The sequence below is a fragment of the Aegilops tauschii genome, chromosome 2 (genome assembly GCF_002575655.3).
Source record: "Aegilops tauschii subsp. strangulata cultivar AL8/78 chromosome 2, Aet v6.0, whole genome shotgun sequence".
Taxonomy (NCBI): domain Eukaryota; kingdom Viridiplantae; phylum Streptophyta; class Magnoliopsida; order Poales; family Poaceae; genus Aegilops; species Aegilops tauschii.
Window position 1 is genome coordinate 247,995,419 of NC_053036.3, and position 7,171 is coordinate 248,002,589.

Consider the following 7,171-nt stretch of genomic DNA (forward strand, 5'->3'; position numbering starts at 1 on the left):
GGGCGCCTTGAAGACTGCGACCCGAGTCCACCCAGTAAATGAGCCGTGCCTCCACGCCTCCCTCTTTTTATGGGGAAGGCGTGAGCCGCCTCTTTACCATGATGTGACACATGCATGAGGGAACCGCCCCATGCATGACCCCCACGTCACGCACGACCCTCCACGTCGCGTGCAGGTCGTGGGGAAGCGCAGCGGACGAAGAGTTACTACGGTAAAAATCTGCATGACCTGCCCATGCACCGTTCTGGGCCTGGCCCAACAACATGTCACGCTTATGTGTGGCCCAGGCCCGGGGGCTCCTATCGGTGTATAAAAGTAGGGGCACTCCTTTGTACCCCTTACTTGTGCACGGGCAGTCGGAGCCGCGCGCCACGGCCACACTAGGCAGGGCAGAGGAGGGGAGCCGGAGAGAAGCCGAAGCCCAAGGCGACGCCATGACCAGAAACACCAAAGAGCAAGAGGGCAAGTGTAACACCCCGGATGTAAACTTCCATATTTGACAATGTATCCAACCTTGTTCTTCATCCAATTCCATTTGGGTTCAATCCTTTTTGGTCTCTTTTGTTTTGTTTGTTGGTTTGTACTAATTGCTTTGTCTTGTCATTACTTGTCATCTTCTTTATGCACTTGCCATCTTATGTTGCATCATGGCCTCATCTTAGTGTTGCATTTGTGCTTCTTGTCATGTTGCATTTCATCATCCTCTTCATGTGCATTGTGTGTTTCATGCATGTTATATTGTTGCTTGACCCATGTGTGATCCATACATGACCACCTCCATGCATCACCACCTCTTCTTCTCTTTTCTTTCTTGTTGGAAGTGCCATTTTGTCCTCCTCCATAAATGTTCAATTTTCCCCAATAAATCTTGCATCATGTCATAAACCTCTATGCCAAATTTCACTTCCTTTGGACTTGGTTTGGTTGGGTTCAAAAATGGTTCAAGTTTGAATTTAATTCAAACTTGAACTATTTTTCTGCCTCTAAAAATCCCCAAGCCATTTTATTTAAATAGTACCCATTTCCAGGAGCTTGGAGCTATTTTTATTTCTGCCAAATACCTCTCCTACCTCCTTGGACTTTTCCTTTTCTACAGCTGTGAATTTAAATTCACAGAACTAAGTTAAAGAGGGAAGCCCTCCTAGTGCAGCAACTTGGGCCTTTTCCCCTCTCCCGCAGTCCAACAGAGCACATCAACCGCAGCCCAGTCGGCCCATGCGTACAGGAGCTTCGTCCTCCTGTACGGCAGTGCATCCAGCGTGTCCATGTCGGACATGGGCGTGATTTGACGGCCGTCCGGCGTCTCTAGCCCCTATATATCATGTCATCGGTTCCCTAGGGTTCCTCCTCGACCGATCCCACTCCTCTCCTTCCCTCGCCGCCGCCAGGTAAGGCTAGCCACGCCACGCCGTCGCCCTGCCCACCATGCTCCGGCCGAGCTTGAGCTCGAGCTCGGAGTAGCTCGTCGCCGCGCCTCCGACCCCTCAGCCACTATGGAGAGGAACGCCAAGTACCTCTCCGTCCCCTGCATCCACGCACGCAACCACACGGCCTCGGGTTCGACCTCCACGATGCTGTCTTCTTCCTCTTCTTCCCGGACAGCATCTTTGCCAAGTTCAGAGCTCGCTCCGGTCGCCTCCGGCGCGTATCCGTCAACCTCTCCGTGTCCTAGGGTGAGCTGGGTAACGCATCTCCCGCTCCATTTCTTTCCATGGCATGTAGAACCCCGTAGCACTCGCCCGATCCATGTCTTCTCCGCGCTCGCAGTGCTCCGACGATCTCTGAAGTTTTAGTTGCGCATGTTTTGCTGCTGCACGTGCACACGCACACTCGCGCTCTCCCATGTTCCCACGTGCTCGCTCACGCTCGCTCGCCGCGCCCGTAGCCCTTCATGCATCTGCACCCGTGCGCGCACCCTGCCTGCTCGCGTCGCTCGCTCGCCGTTCTGTACCGCGCCCGAGGCAAGGACGAGCTCGTGCTCGGGCACTGCAAGCACGCGCCTTCCACAGCCGCTCCGCGTGCACACCCTGGCCCCGCCTTCAAATTCCGCACCCCCGCCGATGACCCTCTGCTCCGGTGGTCGCCGTCATGCTCGCTGGCAGCGGCGCCGTTCTCCTCTGCCGCCGATAGGACCAGCCAGCCCCCGCCTATCGTTAGGTCAAGAGGCCCAGCGACCGCTTCTTGTAACAAAAGCAGCAGCAGCGTAGTGGTGGTTGTCTTGCTGTTCCACCCAGGAGTGCAGGGTTCGAATCCCAGCCTCCACATGTTTACCTTCAGCCTCTTTTAATTTTTCTTGGGGCACTGACGTCTCGGCCCCACTGTCATACACACACCCGCATAGACCCACTGTCATACAAACACGCACACAGCTCCCTCATTTTTTGTGTTTTGTTCATATTACCCCGCGCTTTCCATTTGTGGAAAGGGCCCTCTTTCCTTTTCGGGCAAGTCCAAATCTGGACAGTACAGATCAGGCAGTTTTCCAATTCTGTCATATTTCCCTTTTAGGCAGGTTTTTACTTGATGCACTTGTGATGTTTTTCCTACAGTAACCCCCACATATTATATATGTTTTTGGGGTAGAAAAATCCCACCAGTCCAGCGGTGGCATTAGTTTCTGCATATGAGCAAGTTCGTAAACATGTCATTTTACACCATGATGCTGTTTTGTCATTTTTGTGTGATATAATTCAAACATGCCATGAGGTTGCTTTGCACATGGATAGCTTCATTTTCATGTCTACTTCATGCTAGAATTTGTTCCATGCCATGACATGCCTAGTAGTGAGTAAATCAAGCTTGTAAAGATGCCATGTTGAGTCTGTAAAACTGTTATCGTTTGCATTATTGCCCTGCTGTTTTAGTCATGCTCTAGTCGTTTATAGCTTTAGCTCAGTGTTCATGTTTTTTAGAGCATCTCCTGTACATCACTTCCATGTATTTTGTTCACATGTTTGGGTGCTGTAGAATATTCATACTTTGCATCCAAGTGGCCATGTTGCTGTTTTAGTAGTTTGCATCATATCTTGTCTTGCTTGTCATTTGCAAACCGTGTATCCGTTTCTGGCGATCCTTATATCGATTTCGACCGAAATCAACTCATCTATCCAGGGGCATACTTGGTTTGCCAAGTTGATGCCTTGTTCAGCCTTTCCCTTCCCGAGTACCCATATGCATTACACATCATACCTTGCATATTGCCATGTCTTGCATCATGTTGTTTGTGCATTGCATCGTGATTGATTGTTGTTCCATAGCTTGTGTTCTTGCTTTGGGTAGAGCTGAGAGACGAGTTCGTGAACGAGGAACCCGTTGAGTACGCTAACGAGGAGCAAGCTTTCGACAACTCTGAGAATTTTGCAGGCAAGATGACCATACCCTCGATATCACTTCTATCTTTGCTTGCTAGTTGTTCGATATATCGCTATGTTTGCGCTACCTACCACCTGTTTATCATGCCTACCATATTGCCATGTCAAGCCTCTAACCCTCCTTTTCCTAGCAAACCGTTGTTTGGCTAAGTTACCGCTTTTGCTTAGCCCTTCTTATAGCATTGCTAGTTGCAGGTGAAGTTGAAGTTGGTTCCATGTTGGAACATGGATATGTTGGGATATCACAATATCTCTTATTTAATTTTAATGCATCTATATACTTGGTAAAGGGTGGAAGGCTCGGCCTTTTGCCTGGTGTTTTGTTCCACTCTTGCCGCCCTAGTTTCCGTCATACCGGTGTTATGTTCCTTGATTTTGCGTTCTTTACACGGTTGGGGATTTATGGTCTAACGCCCCAAGACCGAGGCTCTAGATGTCTTCCTTGTTTTGCGTGACAGCTATGTTATTTATTTGTTTGTTGCATTCATCATCGCATCATTCGCATTGCATCCGCATGTTTTCATAGAACTTGTAGTTCCTCGTAGTTGCCGCGTTCCCCTTGCCTTCGTTGACCGTTCCGAGACCAACCGGGTTTTTTTTCGAGTCCCTCTTGTCTGACCGTTTGACCCTCTCTACACTTTACTCAAACCCCTCGCGCGCATCCGAAGCTGTCCCGAACCCGACCCGGGCTGTCATGACCATTGGGTCCGAATCATCCCCAAACATCTATAAAATATCTCCGTTTTCCTAATTGGACTTCCTAAGCTATATTTTCTCAGCCGTCCGATTTTAATCGGATGATCCAAATACCCCTTTCTTTCCCTATATAAAGACCCCTAATCTAAATATGGACAAACCCTAACTTCTAGGGAGATGTACCATCCATCCTCCTGCCCGCCGCCACTCTCTACCAAATCCCCCTCAGGATCCATCCCCAACCTACCAGCCTCCTCCTTCCCGATCGAGACAGCCAAGCCTCCAGCTTCTCCTCGATTTCCCGCAGCCGCGCCGTGCAGCCTTCCACCACCACCAGGCGACCCCGCGACCTCTCCTCCCCGTCCTGTGTTTTCCCCCCCTCTCTCTCTCACGGTGGCCATCTCTCTCTCCTTCACAGGAACGAGCAGGAGCTCGCCAAGCTCCATGGCGCCGCCTCCGTCGTCCTGCTTCGTCCGGCGACGCCCGAGAAGCAAGCCGGAGCCTGAGCTCTTTCTTCCACCCGCTCTGCCAAGTCCCTCGTCTGATTCGAGCCGGAGCTCGCCTTCCGCTCGCAAGCACCCGAGGCCCTGCCTCCTCCTCGTCGTCCGCGTCTTCCACGCCAAGCCCCGTTTCCGTCTGGCCGGCAACGAGCAGTAGCTCGCCGGAGCACGAGCTCCATCGGCTCCCGCCGCTGGCCTGCTACGTTCGACACCGGAGACTGCCAGATCCGGCCGCGCTGGGCCGGGTCCTCACGTCCCCGCCATCCACGTGCCGCCGGAGGCCACCTTCCTGCCAAGTTCGCCACCGCCGCTCCCCTGCTACCTCCAGGCGCCGCCCGCAGCCTTCCCTGCATCGAGCAACAGCAGCTCGATCGCTGCCCGTTGACCAGCGTCACGCCCGCGTAGGCCTCTGCAGCCGCCGCTTGGGCCACAACCCGCATCCGGCCCGTGTGGCCTCTGGTGAGCCTCCAGCGCCCATGCTCCTGTTGGGCTAGCCAGATTCGGCCCGCATAGGTTTTTTTAGGTTCTGCAATTTTAACTATTTTTCCAGGAACTGCAGTTTTACAGAAAAACCCTCAACATCATGCATTTAATAACTCAACAACCGTGCATTAGATTAAAATGATTTAAACATGTAAAATGCTTAGAATTTTGTCTAGTTTCATAATATGCTACTTTCATCCATGTTTGAAATGTTTAAGTTGTTGTTTATATTTATTTTGCATAAATGCCATGCTAAATGATTTATTTCATAACTAAATGACCGTAGCTCCAAATTAAATAAACTTTATATGTAAATGGGGTAGAAAAATGCCTAGTTTAACATGGTGCACTTTATTTTGCTGTTTAACAACATTAAAATTGTGTTTAGGGCAGAACAGTACCAAATCTAAAATATGTACATGAGGTTTTTCCGGAATTGTTGTTTGTTGTTCCAGCCTCATTTAAACTTGCCTAAATAGTTAGTTTACTTATGCTTCACCTTTTGCCATGTTTAACAACATTTAATATTGTTGGGTACATAACCGGGAGAGAACTAAATAATCGTATGTGGTGTTTCGTCAATATGCAACGAGTTGCATATTGAGCTCCACTTAATTTGTAGTATTGTTTGTGCATTTCGCTATGCCATGCCTCATTAAATCGGACATGCATCATACTTGATTGTGCATCATGCCATGTTTATGTGATGATTGTTTACTATGTTGCTTGGTTCTTTCCGGTTGCGCTTCTCCTTGATAGTTCCGGTTGTTGCGATTGTGAGGATCCGTTCGACTACGTCCGTTTGTCTTCTTCATGGACTCGTTCTTCTTCCTACCGGGATCTCAGGCAAGATGACCATACCCTCGAAATCACTTCTATCTTTGCTTGCTAGTTGTTCGCTCTATTGCTATGCCGCGCTACCTACCACTTGCTATATCATGCCTCCCATATTGCCATGTCAAGCCTCTAACCCACCTTTCCTAGCAAACCGTTGTTTGGCTATGTTACCGCTTTTGCTCAGCCCCTCTTATAGCATTGATAGTTGCAGGAGAAGTTGAAGGTTGTTCCTTGTTGGAACATGGATATTTTTGGGATATCACAATATCTCTTATTTAATTAATGCATCTATATACTTGGTAAAGGGTAGAAGGCTCGGCCTTATGCCTGGTGTTTTGTTCCACTCTTGCCACCCTAGTTTCTGTCATACCGGTGTTATGTTCCTTGATTTTGCGTTCCTTACGCGGTTGGGTGATTTTTGGGACCCCCTTGACAGTTCGCTTTGAATAAAACTCCTGCAGCAAGGCCCAACCATGGTTTTAACATTTTCCACCTAAGCCTTTTCCCTTGGGTTCCGCAGACTCAAGGGTCATCTTTATTTTAAACCCCCGGGCCAGTGCTCCTCTGAGTGTTGGTCCAACCTGTCAGCCGCCGGTGGCCACCAGGGGCAACTCTGGGCTCGCCTACCGGAAGTTTGGACAATCCGATGTGCCCTGAGAACGAGATATGTGCAGCTCCAATCAGGATTTGTCGGCACATTCGGGCGGCTTTGCTGGTCTTGTTTTACCATTGTCGAAATGTCTTGTAAACCGGGATTCCGAGACTGATCGTGTCTTCCCAGGAGATGGACTATCCTTCGTTGACCGTGAGAGCTTATAATGGGCTAAGTTGGGACACCCCTGCAGAGTATAAACTTTCGAGAGCTGTGCCCGCGGTTATGTGGCAGATGGTAATTTGTTAATGTCCGGTTGTAGAGAACTTGACACTTGACTTAATTAAAATACATCAACCGCGTGTGTAGCCGTGATGGTCTCTTCTCGGTGGAGTCCGGGAAGTGAACACGGTTCTTGTGTTATGGTTGTGCGTAAGTAGTTTCGGGATCACTTCTTGATCACTTGTAGCTTCACGACCGTTGCGTTGCTTCTGTTCTCGCTCTTATTTGCGTATGTTAGCCACCATACATGCTAGTGCTTGCTGCAGCTCCACCTCACTACCCTTTCCTTCCTATAAGCTTAAATAGTCTTGATCTCGCGGGTGTGAGATTGCTGAGTCCTCGTGACTCACCAGATACTTCCAAACAGTTGCAGGTGCCGATGATACCAGTGCAGATGACGCAACCGAGCT